Source organism: Elephas maximus, chromosome 1, assembly GCF_024166365.1.
Source record: "Elephas maximus indicus isolate mEleMax1 chromosome 1, mEleMax1 primary haplotype, whole genome shotgun sequence".
Taxonomy (NCBI): domain Eukaryota; kingdom Metazoa; phylum Chordata; class Mammalia; order Proboscidea; family Elephantidae; genus Elephas; species Elephas maximus.
In genome coordinates, this window is record NC_064819.1 from 149,411,559 (window position 1) to 149,421,292 (window position 9,734).

Genomic DNA, 9,734 nt, shown 5'->3' on the forward strand with positions numbered 1-9,734 from the left:
GCCCTCATATGAATACAAGAGAGATCAATTCAAGATATAAGTGCACCATATGTCCATCAATTTTAATTGAGTCTACAGTTAAGAAGCTTAATTTTCCTCTGTAGTTTCCTGGTATGTGCATTGTGTGTGTGTGTGTATATACATGTAACAGCTAATTAGGAACAAATGTTCTACAATCTAGAAGAGGTCAATAACAGCCAAAAGCCTCAAGATCTTTGAGGTGACTTTATGTGGGAAAACTTAACTATTATAAAGGATTTAGGCTCTAATAAGCAAAGCAGCTGCCCTGGTGGCGCAGTGGTTAAAGTGCTTGGCTGCTGAAAGGTTGGCAGTTCGAACCCACCAGCCACGCCTCGGGAGAAAGATTGTGGCAGTTTGCTTCCATAAACATTTACGGCCTTGGAAACTCTACGGGGCAGTTCTACTTTGTCCTATAGGGTTGCTATGAGCCAGAATCGACTTCATGGCAGTGGGTTTTGGTTTGGTTTAATAAGCAAAGACAGGAGCATATAACATAAATATAAAAGCATATATTCCACAAAATAGATTAACAAAGGCTCTCATCAAATCCCAAAATAACAAATCTGGAAGAAGGTAGGAGTTGAGAGATCTCTGCCACAATATAAAAATAAGTGTCATTACCTGATAAAATAGCAAGACGTTCAGGTTGTCAAATGGAAATGGAAAAAAACAAAATGCTCAATGCTTTGTTTTCAAATGTTCAGAAATTATATGCCAAAACATTTTCTGAACCCACCGTACTGTTCCCTAATCCTTTTGGAGACCTTTCCCCCACAAAAGAGAAAAAAAAAATTTGATTTGCCCAGTCAAAAATGTCACTATGCTTGCATCCTTAGCTACAAAACATCCTCTATGCTAGGTGCCATTCAGTTCTTTTCTAGATATTTTAAGTGAATTGATATGAAAGTGATAACACATCAAGATGGTTCCTTCTAATAAATTCAAAATAAAGTGCAGCTTAGTTTTGACTACCCAGTTTTATTTTAAAAAGCACTTTTTTGTACTCAACAATTTAGGTACAAAAGATGAAATGAGGCTCATATTAACTTTGCACTCAAAACAAGGAACAGGGATAATTTTCAATGCGAGGAATGAGTGGGAAGAAAAAGACAAGACCGCTGGTTTGCAGAAGGGAAAGAAATACAGGTGATTAACTCAAAGGTCTGTAAAACCACCTTCAAGAACCACCTCCCTCCTCAAAGTGAATAACCTACCTGGGAAGGCATCAGGACTCCTGCTTATCTCCCTGCTCTCAAGAAAGCTAAAATAAATCCCGTTCACATGTACCTCACGCACACAGAACTTGCCGCCAGTCTCTCGTTTAGTGGACAGGCCCAACTACTAATCAACCACATCCTTCTTTCATAAATATGAATAATAACAAAGAGTCACCGAGCATTTGAAAAAATTCAGAAGCACAAAAAGAAATAACCAATGTAAACTAGTATTTTAACTCATCCTAGAAGTGGTAACTTTGAAAAAAACTTAGCATTCAAGAGTGATCAAAATAGCGTATGCACTGTTTTGCTACACTGCTAGAATTTAAAAGGTGACATTTTCTAGCAAGTATTAAAATTTAAAGTGATGGATGAGGAAAAAAGTTTAAACGCAAGAGAATCAATCCAGGACAGTCCAATTCTTCCAATCCAAGCTCCAGAGAGAGCAGAAAAACAAGCCGGAGAAAGTGAAAAGCAAAACTGACTAACAAAGAAACTACAGAGAGTTCAAGTTAACAAGCAAAATAAATGAAGATCTATGCATACAGCCTTAGGAAATTTTAGAAAACTGAGTAAAAAAAAGTCTGAATGTCTCCATGAGGAAAAAAAAATACAAAGAATGGACTGCATTCAAATCAGACTTGTCATCAGCAACACTGCACACTAAAAGACGGTGGAACAATACCTTCAAAGTTCTGATGGAAAGTGACAATGCAGCTGAAATTCTATGTCCAAACTCTTATCAAACAACGAGTGAAACAGGTATTTCCCAGTATGCAAGACTGTTTACTGTTCATGTACCCTTTCTAAATGATTAGTTGAGAACATACAGTGGCAGGAAAAGGGAATCCAAGAGGAAGGTAGAACTGAAGAAACTGAGACCCCAGCAACACAACAGTGGAAAAACTCCCAGGATGACAGCAGTATATACAGCATCCAACAGTACAATAGAGCGCAGCATAATTACCTTTTCTTCTGCTAACAAGAAAAAGTTAATTAGAAACTTAACGAAAACTCAAATTCATAATCCATATTTTAACACTGGCATGAATCTAAGCAATTGATGAACATGGAAGAATTCATTTTATCCATACTCTTGGAATTTTGCCCTCTAAAGGGCATGAGTTTTGGCTAACTAGAATCATTTATCTGTGGATCTAAACATATTACTTATTTAAAACGTTGTTTTGGCTATCTAGGTCTAGAAGCAAAGTATGACAAGGCAATTCGTTATGAAATATTATAAACTTGATGGCAGAAGAGTAAAGATATTGCTAACAGGAGTTGGGAGAAGAAAGAAAACAAAAATAAAGTATGAGTGTGCCGTTTCCTTATACAGAGAGGAATAAACAGATAATAAAATTGGTAGTAGGGAATTAAGTGTATTTAAAGCAATAAAGGTAACTAATTGAATTTAAAATAGTTGGGCAAAAGAACAGGAGTGGTATAAGCTAAATTGCTCACAAGGGATAAAGAAGTAACTGCTTAAAGTTGGTAATTAATAATGGTATAATACGTGTAACTACCATAAACTAAAGAGAGGGGTTATCTCTGCATAGAGCAGGGTTTTAGGCAGAAAAGTAGACTTTCATATCCTCTGCTGTTTGCATGTTTTCCAAGTACAGATCTCTTTAAAGTGCCATCAGTCAAGTATACATAAGCATAAATAACACCTTTACCCATCATTACTCAAATTAGGAGGTATATACACACTGTAATCAGAGACAGTGCCTTAAACTCAAAACCTTTTATTTTTCAGCCTGACTTTTCAGGTAATTTAATTTCAACCACCTACCTACTGTTGGTAAGTAATATAAAGCTATTGATATGGATGCAACTAATGCTCTAAGGTTATTTTAAAATATAATAAAATGGATTACTCTTAGGAATAGCTGTTTTCAAGACTTTCAGTTATCCAGCCTTCCTGCATCTCTCAGGATCTCAACATCTCCTATACTCTCATCTTCAAAAGTGCTCTGTAAAAGGATCTTTATGAGCTAAAAGCCATCTAGACTCTTAACCAGCAAAACATGTGTCACTACCTCAAAAAAATATATAGTATAAACAAGGAATCTGCAAGTTGATACTGTTTTTGTTCAGCAAATTAAATTGAACATAAACGAAAATTGCCTGATTTCCTTAGGTCCACTGATAAAGATGACTTGTGACCCCCTTTTTCTCTAGTTTCAAATAATAAAAATGTAAATAGTTAACTTTCACATAGGGTTAATGATTACAATTAATAAAACATAAAGCAGTCTACAGATTGAAGACCAACTTTTCCATAATATCAAGACAATTTATGATTTTTTGGGGGGCAACTGTCAGATTGACAGGCTGCCAATTTCAATATGGATCTTCAAAATCTGATTTAAAACATTAGCATTTTATGCTTTTTTTCTTTTTTAAAAAAAAAAAAAAACCTCCACATTGTAAAACATGTGGTTCAAGATGCTCCATTTTTTCAAGTTAACATGTTACCATTAAGCCTTACTCAACAAGTAAGCTAAATTTCCACTACAAAATGAAAACTATCTTCAGGGATTTTTTAAAAATGTCTTAAAATATGTCTGCCTAATATCATTAATTCAGATTTCCCTGCCCTCATGGAGCTTCCATTCTAAAAGGAGGTAAATAAATCATGTAAAGAAGAAACTGCATGATCTTAAAGAATTAAGTAACAATTTAAAAAACTGATAAAAGAGGTTCTAGGAGGGATAAGCCAAAGAAACAGTAACTCCATCTACTTGCTGGGCCCCTAATTTTGTTTCCCTAAAAGCTAAATGCATCTTCAAGAAATACGAGAAATCAATTAAGACCTGTTAAATGATGTAATTGCAGAATAAATACTTTTTCAAATTTTTAATTCTAATTATAAATGAAGCTGATGTTAGGCAGGGTACGCCTGTCCTTAATTATGTTGAAGAATTCCTAGCAATTTAATTTCTGCAAATTCATGAAGATTTTTACTATTTCAAGAACAAAGTGATAAGGTACAAATTAAATCTTGCCAAAGTAACATTCTGTATCACACATAGGCATGTGGAACAGAATTAAAAACGTATTCTGTCAATTTTTCTGGATGACCTTTGACATATATTGCTAATTACTTCTCTCGAAGCACAATCCAAATATTAAATATACTGAAACAATTAGTATGTTTTCCTAATTTTTCATGACATGTTAAAGCAATTTTAGAGCTCTAATTCATGAGTCTTATAATTAAAGCAACATGAACATTGACATTTTAACAGTTATATTCTTTGAAAAAAATGAAGTCATAGGGGTTCTTATATACCTAGTTTTAACAATACTGTGTTCAAATGATACCGTACTGGCATTTTCTAATTCTCATGGTAAATTACACTTTGTTCAAAGGCAAGATTACACAAACTTCATTATTATTAAAGGGCAGGTTATTCAAATTTATTTTCTTCATGTCATTTAAATACCATTAAATAAAGTCACAAAAGATCTAAGATGTGGCAACTCTCGATTACATGGTCATGGTATGTTTCTACACCTAACAGACCTGATTTTTATCATCTGGAATCTACAAAACTCTTTTCTACAAATTTTAAATTATGAACAAGCCCTAATCTGCTTATCCTTTAGTTAACTTGTGCTATTTAGTGGCTTAATCACACTAAATTCTTTGCCCTTTTGCCCTGAAAAAAAAAAACACTGTAGCTCATAAATGACAGAAGACGCCAAATCCTTTATGTATCCACAAAAATCACTTTCCAAAACAGTCGAAAGCCTAAAATTAGGGCAAGAAATGACAATTCATAAACATTACTGACAGCAGCCTTTAAGAACTTCTCTCTGAATGTCAGAGAAAATCAAATGCAGACATTCATTGAAGCTAAGTAATAAATGAACTATCTTCCTCCTACCCCATTTCACTACTTGTTATGAACACATTTTAGAAAGCTGTTAACAATGACACTGATTTCCAAAACGTGACACCTCCCTCACTCAAAAAAGTAATCTTATTCAGCACCCTAATTTCCACAAGAAAATGTTAAGTACTACTTTGGCATCTGCGCAGAAGATTAAACAGGCAGCGGAAAGTTTTCAAAACGCCCTAGTGGTACACCATAATTTTTTAAGTATCGTAACATTTCCATGACTTCTGAAATGAGAAATTTTTTGCACTCATCAGTAAAAATTTTGGAAATCCTAAACAGAAAAAGTGACTTAAAAGGATCCTTGTACTAATCGAGTAGATGAAACTGTACCTGTCCCAAACCCCCCACCCCCAGAAATCCTAGGGCTGTTAAGTCAAAAGCTCCAAATTTAAGTTCCCCCTTCTTAAATAGTGATTTATCAACTTCTCTTAATGAACACATTTTAAGCTTTCACCTACCTAACCTCATTTGCAGTCATCTAAATGTGAACATTAGAACAGATTGTTTGTTGTTCTCTCCTCAATTTCTTGCAACCTCAACTTCTCATTTCCAAATCTTCAGAAAGAAAATGTATTTGCTAGTGATAGACAAGGGAAACACACTGAATGGTGGAGCACGTTCCCAGTAACGTAAAAACGAGCTGAATTATCATAACTTCTCCATCGAATCCACTGACATGTATTTGACCAGAGTATTTTCACCATCACTTAATGAAGACCAGCCCTGTACATTTACTCTCAATGTCTCCCCGCCACATGCTTGCAACTGTGGATCTTGGAGAATTTTTTACCAGTCTATTTGCTTTGAATGTATGGGTTACCAAATGATCAAAGAGCTCTAAAGACTCCACGAGTCTACTTAAAAGCTGTTAAATGAAAAATGATGAAATGGAGGACACCCACAATAATTCTTGGACTCCTGGAGATCCTAAGACATGCTACAAAAATAGGTCTTTATTCTTAGGAAAATATAGTCAGAGCTAGCTTCCTTATGCTATACATAAAATCTTAACATCAGAGGCAGTACAGATAGTACAGATAGTTTTTGAACTGATCTCCAAACAAGCACAAACCCACTACGTTGAAAAGAACAGGAAATTTGAGGTTTTTGGCAAAAGACAGTACTTCATACATCTAATCCAAATCAAAGAGCCTGCAGACAGTTTTCAGTGAGATGAAAGGAATGAAATAAATATATAAATTTTATGGATAAATAAATGTAAAGACAATTTAAAAATAAGCTAACAAAACTAATTTTTTTAAATTAAAATACTAATCAGGTACAAGCTTTTGTTTCTCAATGCCAGACTTCTAAATGTTTACCTTTCTAAGACTACTGTCAATGTCATTAAAAACCTAATCTCTGACCCAGAGTGTTAGCTGTAATACTGATTTGCACTTTTTTATAAAAAAGATTTTTTTTTTTCCCAACTGAATGCTTCTGGTCCTGAAAAATATTTTAGGCATTTTATTGCTAAAGGCAGACTGTGGTACTAATGGAATTTATCTTAAGTACCTTAAAAAAGTTGACAAGACTCAAAAAAATCCACCTACTATTTTGCCCACAGTTAAAAATGTCTGCAAACATTGGCTCATAATTAGCATCTTATGATACGTAGTGGCACACCCTATTGAGTGGTATGATTACTGAATAATTTATACTACACCTTAAAGCATTCCAGGTCTGTTCCTTTGATGTATTGTCACTTAAGCTCTTTCTTCATTAATTCTACACCCACCACTGAATTCCTATGATTAGAAAAAAATTTTATGGTATACATCATTGGGGAAAAGATGGTCATGGTAGGTATTTTTTTAAAGTTTTAGGAAACTATCATTCAATCTACGGTTAGCTCCCTCTTCTACATGTACAAAACCCTCCTATTTTTTAACTTCTCCCCTTAAAAATACAGACTACACGTCATACTCTGTAGTAACAGTGGTCTTTTGCTATGTTTCTGATCAACAGTGACTTTTGGCTTAGCAATCAAAAAAGTTGTCCTGCATGTATAATTTTGCCCATCTACCATGTGGCTCATCAGTCTTTCCAAATGTTTTATATACAATTGAATACCGCGGGTCATCCCATCAATCCATTTCTATGTTTTTCCATATGATTATGAGGAAAATGCTAATATTTTGTTAAGTCCTGCTTACAATAATTGGTAGAAACTTTCTCATGGCGCTACAGCAACCGCCGTCACGAGTGTGCAACAGCCTTTTGTGCTCAATTCTCCCTTCATCTCTAGTATCTTATTCAGTTGTAATGGCTGAAAATATTCCATAAAAAGCATGTTTGGTAGAATACGTATAACACAATTTTCTCACAAATCAACTTTCTGAAAATTTATAAACTAAAATTTATGATTACTTTTGACTGCCAAGTAGTCTGCAGAAACAAAATCTTGCGTCTGTTTTGGTTAGGTAACTCAAGTTTTCTTTTTAACATTCAGAATGCTTTATGGATACATTTTTCACCCCAAGGAAGGGAATTGACTCTTAGATTTCAGACCCTTGCCTTGACAATACACATAAAAATTTTTAACTTGTCTGTCCATTCTTTGAAGCTGTCAAAGCCAAGAACCCATAAACAAATCACAAAGAGCAATAACCTACAATATTTAACATTCCCCCTTAACATGTTGACATTTTTACTAAAGGATTAGTTATTTTTGCATTTCCATTTCTTATATCCCATGACATTCCATATAAATTGCATTATTGCTTTATAGGCCACACAACATTCAGAAGTATGTTTATATGCATTGCCTGTTTCCTTGATCTCTGATAAGAGTTTGATACGGATTTTACTACAGAAATTTAAGTTTGAAAATACCAGTTAGTATTTCTTCTCAGAACTTAATTGTTCACATCACTAATAACTACATGCATATTTAGCTCTGATTATATTGCTCAAAAACTGCACCCATTATCAGAACAGTGCAAATGATATTTAATTTTAAAAGCAATTATAATGGCTTGAATTCAGTTATTCGAATGAACACTGTCAAGTAATTTCACTTCAGCATGTATATACTTCATCACCCCTGTCTACGTTAGCCTTCTTTAAGTATAACCAACATTTCTTCAAAATTTCTTTGTATCATCAGTTTTCCCTCCCGAGTCCCCAAACTAAGAATGCCAAATAGTCTTGGAAATCCACAGCTCCATGGTATTTTAATGCTTAAGGAACACCTTTGTGGACTCACAAAAGTGTTCATCTTTCAACTTTGACAATGCAGTTCTACTGAAGTCAAACAAACTTGCCCTAAATCCCAACAAATAATTCTGAGAATCAACTTAAACACCTTGACAGTGTCCCTTAAAAACAGTATGACAGTAAAGTGCCAATAGGCATGGCAATGACCTCTTTGATAGGATCATTTAACTCCCTGGTACTGTGAAACGCCAGCACCAAGGATTACACTGAGATTCAATTTTACTGAAGGCTACATTTAGTTTACCCACTTCTCATGAACCTATTATACTCATTATGTTAGAATGAAATGTAAATGGTTTGTGTAGCCCTCAAACTTACACTAAGATTTGAGAGATATGTACTTTAAAAAAGCACGGGGTAATATAAAAAATCAGTGGCAGAAAGTTTCATTAAGCACCAGGAACTAATTTTTGTCACCCCATACTCATTTGTAGGTAAATTTCAATAACCGGCAAGGCACATTTACATATATTCCAATGAATACTTATTGACAAATTTTAAATTACACTCTATGTCCCAGCTATCCCAGTAACTGACATACAACATACTAAAATGATTTATTAAGATAACATAAAAAAACCAATTAATGTGAAACATACAGCCTATTGGCAACCACTATTCTAAAATTATGTAAGTACAAGCAAACATACTGAAATGTGTGCAATCCTAAGTTTTTAAACCAGAAGATTTCTACTAACACATTTATATTAATGACACATAAAAAAAATAAAAACTTTATTACAAAAATAAGTTACACTCGCCTCCAGCTTACAGTATAAAACAATTTTATTTGCAGGAATGCAAAATGATTGTTTGCCATGAGCATTTTGAACATATGACACGTCTAATTTTCTTGTTAAATTTGCATTTACTGGGGAACTGGTGTGTATAAAACCTTAATTAAGTATAATAAGCTCTGATCTTCATCATGGTGCCTATTGGGTATGTGATATAACTGCAGTATCCCTTTGGGGAAGGGGAGAAGGAAATTCTTTATACCAAGTCCTAATTAAACAATAATTTCACTTTTGACTTTAAGCTATAAACTTAGGACTTGGCAAAAAATTTTTTTGAGGGTGATTCAATAGAGGATGCGTCACCACTGAACACTCACTGTCATCAAGGTGCTTCAGAAAATTAAAAACATAGCACAAATGATTGTACTCTACTCTACAAGTTATCATGACCTGCATAAGAAATGGAAAGCTGATTCACATTTTTGCAGTGATCAGCAATAAGAAATGCACTAATGAAACATACCTTTTACCTAAAAAGCTAAACTACAGCCATACTAATTTCTATGATTTTATGAAAAAAACTTCAAAATATCCAAATGTCAGGCTTAGCTGTACAACTGTCAGTTTTA

General features: G+C 34.1%; 1 protein-coding gene across 2 annotated transcripts in view; it reads right to left on the minus strand.

Annotated features, from left to right (window-relative positions):
* Positions 1–8,306: 8,306 nt before the first annotated feature.
* SYNCRIP (synaptotagmin binding cytoplasmic RNA interacting protein) overlaps positions 8,307–9,734 on the minus strand; it is a 31,806-nt gene continuing 30,378 nt past the window's right edge. For both annotated transcript variants that reach the window (XM_049896760.1, XM_049896751.1), the window contains exon 12: positions 8,307–9,734. This exon is cut by the window's right edge. The gene's annotated coding sequence lies outside the window, so the exon portion shown is untranslated.